This window comes from Leptonychotes weddellii, chromosome 8, assembly GCF_054177405.1.
Source record: "Leptonychotes weddellii isolate Sample4059 chromosome 8, ASM5417740v2, whole genome shotgun sequence".
Lineage (NCBI taxonomy): Eukaryota > Metazoa > Chordata > Mammalia > Carnivora > Phocidae > Leptonychotes > Leptonychotes weddellii.
This window is the reverse complement of record NC_138376.1, coordinates 16,882,700-16,893,520: the sequence shown is the minus strand read 5'-3', so window position 1 is coordinate 16,893,520 and position 10,821 is coordinate 16,882,700. Positions and strand designations below refer to the sequence as shown.

Genomic DNA, 10,821 nt, shown 5'->3' with positions numbered 1-10,821 from the left:
CAGCTTTAAAAACAAGGATATTTTTATCTCGGATGATAAGAAGCCCAGCAAGCTCCAAGGGGATTAAAGTTGTGGCTTGGCAATGTCATCAGGAACCCCAGTTCCTTCCAGCTCGTGGCTCTACTGTCCTCGGGGTGTTGGTGTTGGCCTCAGGCAGCTCGTCTCACGGTTTTGAGACACTTCAGCAGTCCTGGTTTCACATCACACTGCGGGGCCATCAGTCTGTGCAGCTGCCCAGGACCCTGTGCTCAGAGGGGCCCCACACTTGTTTTATGCTTTGTGGTCACCATCTTGAAAATCTTAATAATCTCATCTTTGAACTCGGATTCTGTGAGTGAAGTTCTGTAGGGCAGTGGAGCATACCCAAGAACAGAGGCGACAGACACGGTATGCACATCCCCCCTCCCAGCTGCCCCATTCACATGTCTGTGATGCCCATGAGCAGAAAATCCCAGGGGACCCACATGCGTGGGAGTCCAGCGAGACTCAAAACCAGTGCCAGGTAAACATGATAAGCCTATGGGCACCCTGGAGGTCAGGCTTTCTGTGCAAACCAGAACTTGCTTTGGACACAGAAAGAAGACAGCGGAATTCTAAGAAAACACGAAAGACGAAGGAAACGTAGGCAATCCTTTCTGACTCGTGTCACTTCCCTGTATTGGCTATAACCACTTACTCTGAAAATGACGACATAGAGAGGAAGACAAAAGTGGTTGGCTAATACACCTGTGCAGACTATTCCAGAAGAAAACCCAGTAAAACACCAGCCTGTAACTCCAAAAGCCTCAATTTCTCGCCTTGTTCTTATCCCTTGACTCCCCCCAACCCGCCGCCACTTTCTTTTATCAACAAGCAGCAGGGCAACTACCTGAGTTGTGTGCAATAGTTTATTGCCCTGTTATTGTCTGTCCGGAATAGAATATCCTCCTCCTAGAAGCAGTTCCATCCGGCCGCTGGCTGGCTGGCTGGCTGGCGCCCCTGTTCTTTCCTAAAGCAACAACTAGAGCAACTACTCTCCAATTTCGTCTGTCCCCCAAAAATCATTTTGTGAAGAAAACAAGAGCATCTGCCCCAAAGCTGGGAGGAAGACTTATTTTTCATTGTGTGACCTTTGTAATATTTAAATGTCTTACCACATGCATGGATTACCTACAAAAAGAATTTAATATGTATATTTTTAAAAACCACTTATTCTTGGGGTGCTTGGGTGGCTCAGTCGTTAAGTGTCTGCCTTTGGCTCAGGTCATGATCCCAGGGTCCTGGGATCGAGCCCCGCATCGGGCTCCCTGCTCAGCAGGAAGCCTGCTTCTCCCTCTCCCACTCCTCCTGCTTGTGTTCCCTATCTCGCTGTTTCTCTCTCTGTCAAATAAATAAATAAAACCTTAAAAAAATTTTTTAAAAAACCCACTTATTCTTAGTTGCTTCTGAAAACAAAACAAAAACACAAATGCAAACCTTTCATGAGAATTAAAGAAAAATATTAGCTTCTGGAATTTAATAAGAAATATTTTAAGTGAGCTAGAATTCATCCTGGAAAAAAAATTCTTTTTTTTCTTTATAAGATTTATTTATGTATTTTAGAGAGAGAAAGAGAGAGCAAGCATGAGCAGGAGGGGCAAAGGAAGAGGGAGAGAGAATCTCAAGCAGACTCCCCACTGAGCATAAAGCCCAAAACAGGGCTCAATCTCACAACCCTGAAATCACGACCAACCCTGAAATCACGACCGACCCTGAGATCACGACCTGAGCTGAAAGCAAGAGTCGAACACAACCGACTGCGCCACCCAGGGGCTCCCCAGCTCTTTTCAACGAGTGACATTGAAATGTCCAAGGCTGGTCACCGCTTCCCTGAGAGTTTCTTTGAGTAAATTCTCCACCTGGACCTGCTGTGCACATAAGCACCGCAGAGTTCCCTCTATCCAGCCCATTGTCACCCGACCAGTCCCCAAGCCAGGACCTCACCCTTGGCCAGCCTTCCTGCCCGCCTGACTTCCTCCTTTCTCAGCACAAGAGAGGAAGAGGGTCACACGGAGAGCACATGCTGGGAGTGGCGGGGCAGTGCTGGAATCATTTCTTGTTCCTTCTCCCATTATATGTTGTTGTGCTTCAGCAACACTCCAAACCGGCTCACCAATGAACTTGTTGGAGAATAAAGACTGGAACCAGAGGAGAGCTGAAGATGCGTTAGGTGCCCCCCTCCCCGCCCCAGACAGCAGCACAGAGCAGGTGCATGTAGGAGCCAAAGCTAGAGCCCAGGGTGCCATAATCATTGCCAAGTTCTCTTCCAACGCATTTCCTACCTTCCCAGAGTTGCCCTTCATATACTTGCCCAAGACCAACTTTTGTCCAGAAACAAGAAGACAACTATTCTGTTTCTATTTCCACGTAATGGTTCATGAAACACTTAAAGATGGCACATAACTGTGAGAATCAACCTCCATCATTGAAGCAAACTTTTTATTTCTTGGATAAGATTGAAGAGTAGCATGGAAGCAGCGTGGCCTACATCACGGCTTCTCAGCCTCAGCACTGCTGATGTTTTGAGCAGACTAATCCTTTGCTGTGGGGGTTGCCCTGTGCTCTGCAGGATGTCCTCTGAGAGGCAGAATTGCCCCTTATTAAGAGCCACAAATCTAGAGGAAACTACATTATTGGTTGTCATTAGAAAACACCAAGAAAAAAAATATTCACAATTATTCTGGCTTTGTAGGCAAATATTATGAGAAAGTGAGAGAAACTGAAGCATTCTCTAATCTGGCTTAGTGGTTTCACATGATCTGCGGAGCTACCACAATGTCCAGAGCCCAGGAGAGCATGCAAGGTGGCCACTGGGTCATCTGCTCCTCCAGCAGGGTGTCCTGTGCTTGGAGTGGATGGGGAGGCCACCAGGATCCTCCTTCACAGCTGAGGCCCCATGCCCAGTGGCTCTTGGCTTCTGGCTCTATAGTCAAAACTGCGCTCAGATTCATGTGATTTGGGACAGGTGCCTTTGTGTCTGTGTGTGTGTGTATGTTTGTGTTTTTCTTTTTTATCATTTTTTTTAAAGCCAGTGTACAAACAATACATACACACTATTATAAAGACCTAATAGTACAGAGTGAACATATATTTATTGTGAGGGAAAAGCCCCCTCCATCTTGCTCCTTTACCCTTGGGTGACATTCAGTTATCACTTTGTTGTGATTTTTCTGGATCCTTTCCCATGTATTTACATAGGTAAGGAAGTAATTAAAATTGTATTATTTTTTAATGTAATTCTAGGCTTAGGTTTCTGTGACTTATTTTTAAAGTATTCCATGTCAGTACGTGTGACTTTTTCTTTTTTGTTTTTAAACTTATATCAACTTTTTTTAAAGATTTATTTATTTGAACGAGAGAGACAGAGACAGAGACAGAGAGGGAGGATGAGCGAGTGCAGGGTCGGGGAGGGGGAGAGGGGGGAGGAGAGAGAATCTCAAGCAGACTCCATGCTGAGCATGGAGCCTGCCACGGGGCTCCATCTCAGGGCCCTGAGATCACCGCCTGAGCCAAAACCAAGAGCTGGAGGCTCACAGGACTGCACCACCCAGGCTCCCCTAAATTTATATTAACTTCATTGAAATATAATTTACATACAACAAAATGCTCCTATGTGTGACAAATGTGTACACTTAGCTCCTGATCTGATTTCTGTCACTATAGATTGGATTTGTCTTTTCAAGAGTTTGTTATAAACAGAATCATGCTGTCTGTGCTCTCTCTGTGTCTGGCTTCTTTCTCTTAAGATAATGACTTCACAATTCATCCCTAGTGGTTTCGTATCTCAGTAGTCAGGTCCTTTTTACTGCAAAGTAGTGACCTATTGTAAGCCTATGTCCCAGCTTGTTTATCCATTCACCTGTTGATGGGCAAATGGGTTGTCTCCAATGTGGTTGCTGCTATGCATAATACTATTATGAACACTAGTGGTCAAGTGTCTTTATGGACATGTTTTCACTTCTCTGGGAGAGAACCAGTTCCTCAGAGAGCAAATGCTAGGGTTTCTGGTAAGTGTATGTTTAACCTTATAAAAAATGCCAAACTGTTTCCAAAGGCAGTTGTACCAATTGATATTCTCACGGACAATGTATGAATGAGAGTTCCAGTTGCTCTATGGCCCGCAAGTTCCTGTTAATCTTTCCGAGCTTCATTATCCTCATCCATAATATGGAGATGGTTATGGTATCCACGTCACCAGGGAAGGATCAAATAATGTTGTGATTAGCCCGGTACCTGGAAAATAGTAAAGCTCATTATCTACTTCCATAGATTACAGATGTGTCACCATGACATGTATGTTTTAGGCACTTGCCTGACCCTCCAGTTATTTTTATATTTTCTCCATTTTTTTGCCATCACACTTCTTGAAAAAGTGTTCGATACTTTCTGCCTTTTCCTGCTAGTTCATCAACCCATGGCCATGTGACCACTAACCCCACTGATGCTCTGAAAAAACTCTCTCAATGTCCCTCAGCACTTCTATATGGATAATTCCTAAACCTGCAGCTTGGTTCCAAAAAAGCTCTCCTGAGTCCAGACCCTGATTCTATTGTTTGCTGGACATGAACCTGTTCATGGCCTGCAAAGTCATTTCTCCATCTTTGCTCAACGAAGGCTTTTCCAGACTTCCAGATGATCCTCAAATGCCACCTTCCTCCATCTCTTAATTCCTCGCTTTGCAGAGCACTTCCAATTTCTATTACTAGTATGGCAAAATAAGTATATAAGTATTTAATGTATGAGAATTCATAGCCGTAGCTCAGACTGTAAAGAAAATGCTGCAGTTGAACCTCAAATCTGCTGTTTTCTTTCATGGGACACAAGGCAACTTATGTAATTCTGCTTTGCTCTTCTGAAAACTGGGGGAAAACATAATACCTACCTCATAGAATTGTTGTGAGGATTAAATGAGATAATATGTATAGCCCTCAGAACAGCGCCTGACCCATACTAAGTGCTCAATAAAAGTTAGTTTCTCATTGCGGTAGGGAGAGCACCCCAGATCCTTAGACCAGAGTCTCACAGTGGTTTTGTCTACATGCTTATAGGGAGGAGTAGAAAAGTCACAGTGGGTCATTTCATAGTGACGATGGTTTTGTAATCAGAAGTCTGTCGGCTGAACAAGAAATGTCTATCTCTGCATCCACCTAGTTTTGGAAGACAAAAGAGTTCAGTAATCATTTATGAAACAAAGATAGAATTTGGAGGGCCTGTGTCTGGCCTTGTCACAGGTAAACTATGGGGTCATCCATGATTCTTGTGGGGTCAGAAGAACAAGTGGACAGTTGGTTTTATCTAAGTCATGGGGCCAGGGCTGTTCTTTGCAATAAGCTGTTTCCCAGAACACAAAAGGGTAGGAGATTTTGGAGAACAAAAGATTAGGGGATTAGCCTTCACTGTTTTCTGGAAGCACCAGGGCTCACGTAAAGTTCAACATCACCAGTCCCTCCTCTTATTCCATCATGAGGTTGTGCTGGAACGACTCTGCCTGGAAATGAGGAAATGGGGATGTCCAGATCCGCCCCACTGTTAGTCCACGTGTAAAGTTGTCAGCTCAGATTTGGCCCCTGTGCACAAATTCAGCTGGAGGCAGAGTTGTTCTCAGGGCTGCTGTATCATGATCCATGAGTAAATCATTTGTTAAGTCAATGGCTGCAGAGTAGCATTTACAGACCTACCTCAGAGACATTGTGAGTTCAGGGCCAGGCCACTGCAATAAAGTGAATATCACGATAAAGCAAGTCAAATGAAATTTTCTTCCCCAGTGCATATAAAAGTTAGGTTTATACTGTACTGTAGTCCATTAAGTATGGCATAGCATTATGTCTTAAAAAAAAAAAAGTCATATCTTAATTTAAAAAATACCTTATTGCTAAAAAATGTTAACCATCATCTGAGCTTTTAGAGAGTCCTATCACTGACCGCAGATCACCATAACAAATATAATAACAATGAAAAAGTTTGAACTATTGTGAGAATGACCAAAATGGGACACAGAGACACAAAGTAAGCAAATGTGTTGGAAAAATGACACCAAGAGACTTGCTCGATGAAAGGTTGCCACTAACCTCCAATTTGTAAAAAATTGCAGTATCAGCAAAGGACAATAAAACAAGGTCTACCTGTGCAGCTCTGGACAGGATGCATGCCCAACATGTGGGATGCCATTTACCTGTTCTGAGAGTCTTGTGAAAGCAGTCTCCTTTGCGGTGTCATCTGCTTCTGGGGGCTTTCATGGAACCCTGGCTTAAGGTCTCCCACTAGAATGGATTTCCATTCAGAGTAAGGCTTATAATTATTTTAATTGTGAAACATAAACCCAAGGTTGTACTACATGTAGTTTTGCAGCAATATGGTGGTTCAGAGAGCAATGAAAGTTCCATTCCTCCTGGTTCAAGATCGGTGTTGAGTGATATCTTTCCAGAAAATTAGGTCTCAAATCTGAAGATCAGGTAAGGGCTACCATGGAGCCTCTGGGAGAAAAGCAGATGTAGCCTGTTGGTAATAAGTATGAGAGTATTTAATAAGACCTTGGCAGTATTTAAGGACATTGGATTATATCAGGTTAGGATCTTCTAAGGTCCAGGAGGAGCAAAGGGATCTTCACTGGGATGGTAATTATTTCATAAGGAGACAGTCAATGTTGAGTGGAGGGGGAGGAGGAAAGAATCATCAGGACTAAAGACAAGACTCTGGGGTGCCTGGGTGGCTCAGTCGTTAAGCGTCTGCCTTTGGCTCGGGTCATGATCCCAGGGTCCTGGGATGGAGCCCCACATCGGGCTCCCTGCTCTGCAGGAAGCCTGCTTCTCCCTCTCACACTCCCCTGCTTGTGTTCCCTCTCTCACTGTGTCTCTCTGTCAAATAAATAAATAAAATCTTTATAAATAAATAAATAAAGACAAGGCTTTGGACCAAGGCAGGTTGACTTCCTCAGTGAGCTTGATGAATTCAAGTTTTAGAGCACTATCAATCCATTTCATTTTTCCAGAGGATTGAAGGTGATAAGGACAGTGCAATTTTTGTGAGAAAGGGAATATTCGTTGAATGTCCCACATAACCCCAGCAATGAAATGAGTTCCTCTAACACTGGAGAAGAACAAAAGGATTCCCCCAAGTGACAAAAATTCTTTGTAGTAGAAGCTACAATGATAGCATTAGCCTGGTAGTTTAAAAACAAAAACAAAAATAAAAAAAATTTTTTAAATAATAACTCACTTGTAATTATCTTAAAAATATAAGACTAAGGTTAGAAGATGTTCATGCTCATAAGACTTTGGGAAGTGGATGCAACCCACTTGTCAGTGAAAACAGGGACAGAGGGAGCTGTCTCTTATTCTTGTCCTACATTTACATTTTCACCAGGATTATGTTTCTGACCCATGGGGCAATTTGACATTACCTGTTCAATATGAAGGTTTTAGAAGCAACCTAACCAATATGGAGGAGACCTTTAAGATTACCTTTGCCATGATGTGCAATGTTATGGAGGCTGTGGTCAGGTAAGGGATAGAGAAGAGACCCAGTAACCATCTGGGCATCTCCAAAGCTCATCTGAATGGATCAAATATCCAACATATTTCCAATTAGTTTTATCAGGCTGAGGTGTTGGCAGTCGATATGCCCAAAGCTTCCTAAGTAGAGTTTCCATCTCTAAAGAAGGTTGAGCAATGGGAAGTATGCAAGTAATCAAGGAAATTTTTCTTGGGAAGCAGATATTATAACATATTTGTCACACGAGGAGTTTCCTTTAATTTTGAGGGTGTGGCTACTATTATGAGCTTCAATTTTGAGAATATTTAATTTCTTGGGTAAAGCCTCCAATAGGCCAGTGATTTGGGTTCCAGTTTTGGTAGGTGACCCAGACCCACTTTATTTCCATAACATAACACAATCATGGACAACTCCAAAAGCACATTGACTATAAGCACATAAGGTGAAGACCCCAAAGCATGTTCTTCCCCTTTGTTTATAAAAAGGGAAAAGGACAGTGAGTCCAAAACAGGGAATCCAAAAGAGAGGATCGAGAGGATGTGAGGCTTTGAAATGAAGGTATGGTAGGAGAGTAACTAAAGGGTTTGGGAATGGTCTCCTTAGCCATGGCACATAAGGGAGAGACTATAGTGGAAAAATTAGGAATCCAGTTTCTGCAACAGTCAACGAATTCTGGAAACTCTTGGAGTCATCTTTTGGTCTCAGGAAGAGGGAAATTAATAGTAGTCTTAATTCATTTAGGGAATAACATCTTCCTTTTAGAGGAGATATCATGCCCTAAGATAATGCATTGAGGACTCCATCATTGCATTCTGTTTTTGGAGAGCTTATGGCCCTGTCAGGCAAGACCTTAGAATAAATAATGGTTGGTAATAAATGAGCTGTCAAAATCAGGTGAGCAGAAAAAAAAATGTCATCTATATACTGGATAAAGACAGAACTGCAGGGGAGGGTTAAATCTCTCAGGTCTGTATTTAGGGACCTAGCCAAATAAGTAGGGACCTCAGTAAACCCCTGAGACAAGATGGACCATTGTATTGTTGACTTTTCTGTATGAAGTCAAAATATATTATGCGTCGGGGTTGAAAAATATATTCGAAAAAGCAGAACATAAGCTGATAACTATGAAGCAAGTGGTGCTGGATGGGGAGAATGGCTGGACTCCTTCAGAACTAGAAGAAACCTGAAAGCAACTATTTTGTTGATTGGCCTCAAGCCTTGGACTAGGTGGTATTCCATTTGGCTCTTCAAGGGGAAGAGGGGGGTTATTATAGGAACTGGATGTGGGTATTGAGACTCCCTTGTTAAGGAGGCCTTGAATTATAGGCTGGAAACCTTAAAGGATTCTTGTTTTTGAGGGTATTATGGTAGAGGGTATTATGCTAAGAGTGATACAGAAGTTCTTTTTCTACTCAGAGAGGTTTAGCCTCCTAGCTTTGGTCTATGTCAGTGGAGTGAGCAGCTCAAAGAAAGTCAAGTACCTGCTTGGTACCTGAGGGTTTAAATGGGGTTCAGGATTTTGACAGGAGAAAGAAAAATCTGGTGGTCAATGAGAGTCATGAAAGGGAAAAAAGTGTGAGCAGGGAATCAGGGACCTCAATGGTGAGTTTGTTGCAGAAGCCAAGAATACTGATACTGTAGTTGGAAACCTTTCAAGACGGTTTACAAGGTAGTGAAGCTGAGCAGAAAGCCATGCTGGGGTAGTGAGGGATCCTAGTAAGACAGGAAGAGGTTCAGAGAAAGGCAGTCATGTGATCAATTATCAAGTCCCTCCACAGTATGGTTTTTGTACAAGGGAGAGGGTGGGAAATGAGAGGTGTCAATGGTAGAATGTGTTGTATGTGGTCCACTAGGAAGGGAACGGGGTGCCCATGCATGGGAATGACCGTCTCCTCTTGCATGTTAGTGTAGACACAGGGGGAGGGTCCCTCAGAGAAAGTCATCAGGGAGATGGAATTTGGATTCTTGTTCCCTTTTACATTTTAAAGCCAGGCAATCCCAAATCCAACATCCTTTTTATTGATGTTATCTGCAAGTGTCTCTGTGGGGAGTTTTGGAGGAAGCAGACTGCCTTGACTTGCTTCTCCTAATTAGTTAAGTTGTAAAGGCTTTGGTTTGCACTGTGTTGATTTGACCTTTTCTGCAATGGTGTCCCCGTGGTGTTGAGTGAGTGTACGTTTTCAGAGAGAGGAGTATTTTATTTACATGACATTTTTGGATAGTATCTCTAATTTCTGGTTGTAAGCCATTTACAAAATTAGTTACAAAGAGCGGTTAGTTGTCAAGAGCAAGACTGAAGTAGTTCTTCCCAGCATTTTCTTTTTTTTTTTTTAAAGATTTTATTTATTTATTTATTTATTTATTTGAGAGAGAGAATGAGATAGAGCATGAGAGAGGGGAGGGTCAGAGGGAGAAGCAGACTGCAACAGCCTGAATAAAATCAGTGCCCTTACCTGCTTGTCTTTTGTCTTTGACAGTTTGGTGCTGTGATTGGATGGGGCTGGAAGCCCATCCGGATCCCGGCTTCTCCACCCGGATGCTGAAGCCCCTCCAGCCTGTCATGTTGCTTCATCCATTGGGCTGAGCAGGGAGCCCGACGCGGGACTTGATCCTGGGACTCCAGGATCATGACCTGAGCCGAAGGCAGTCGCTTAACCAACTGAGCCACCCAGGCACCCCTTCCCAAGCATTTTCTATTCTATGTCTAAAGAGGTGGGTTCATTTTTCTGTCGCCTGCAATCTTGTATCCTTGGCCATCAATTTTTAAGAGAAAACAGTGGGAATGGATTCTAAAGTTCCTCTCTAATGGTTTTGGCCTGTAAGCCTCGGGGGTGTTCTGATTTTTTTTGGAAGGTCCTCATGAAGCCCATTTGGCTTTTTCAAATCATACAGTGGCAACTTTGGCACCCACCAGCCGCTGCACAAGTTGTTATAAATCAGGAATCACAGGTGAATAGGCCTTGAGGACCAGTCTGAATTAACTGCAAACTCTTCCCTACTCTTACTGTCTGGAAATTCTTTACCAAGAGCAGGGACATCTCAGTAAGTCTTTGTTCAAGTCACGAGCTTTCCATTGCAGGTAGGAAGCGCCAGCGGTGCAGGTTTTGATGGGGAGCTGGGAAGCAGAGAGCTGCTCATGAGAGAGACATTCTTCAGTACAGTTTGAGATAGACTGGAGGCATTGTCTCATTTGTCCCCCTCCTTGCAAAGCACAGTGAGCTGACGATGGAGGAGGAGAGATCTTAAAGCCCTGAGATTTGATGGTGCCTCTTAGATGGACCAGTCTGGGGAGAGTCTAGGTGCCCCAAAGAG

The 10,821-nt window shown here is 43.3% G+C and overlaps 1 long non-coding RNA gene across 1 annotated transcript; it reads right to left on the bottom strand.

Moving 5' to 3' along the window:
* Positions 1-2,422: 2,422 nt before the first annotated feature.
* LOC145722962 (uncharacterized) lies at positions 2,423-9,992 on the bottom strand. The gene is made up of 2 exons (XR_014147541.1): positions 9,963-9,992; positions 2,423-6,513 (listed from the first exon to the last, which is right to left on the bottom strand). It is a non-coding gene; the product is annotated as an uncharacterized LOC145722962 (long non-coding RNA).
* Positions 9,993-10,821: the final 829 nt, after the last annotated feature.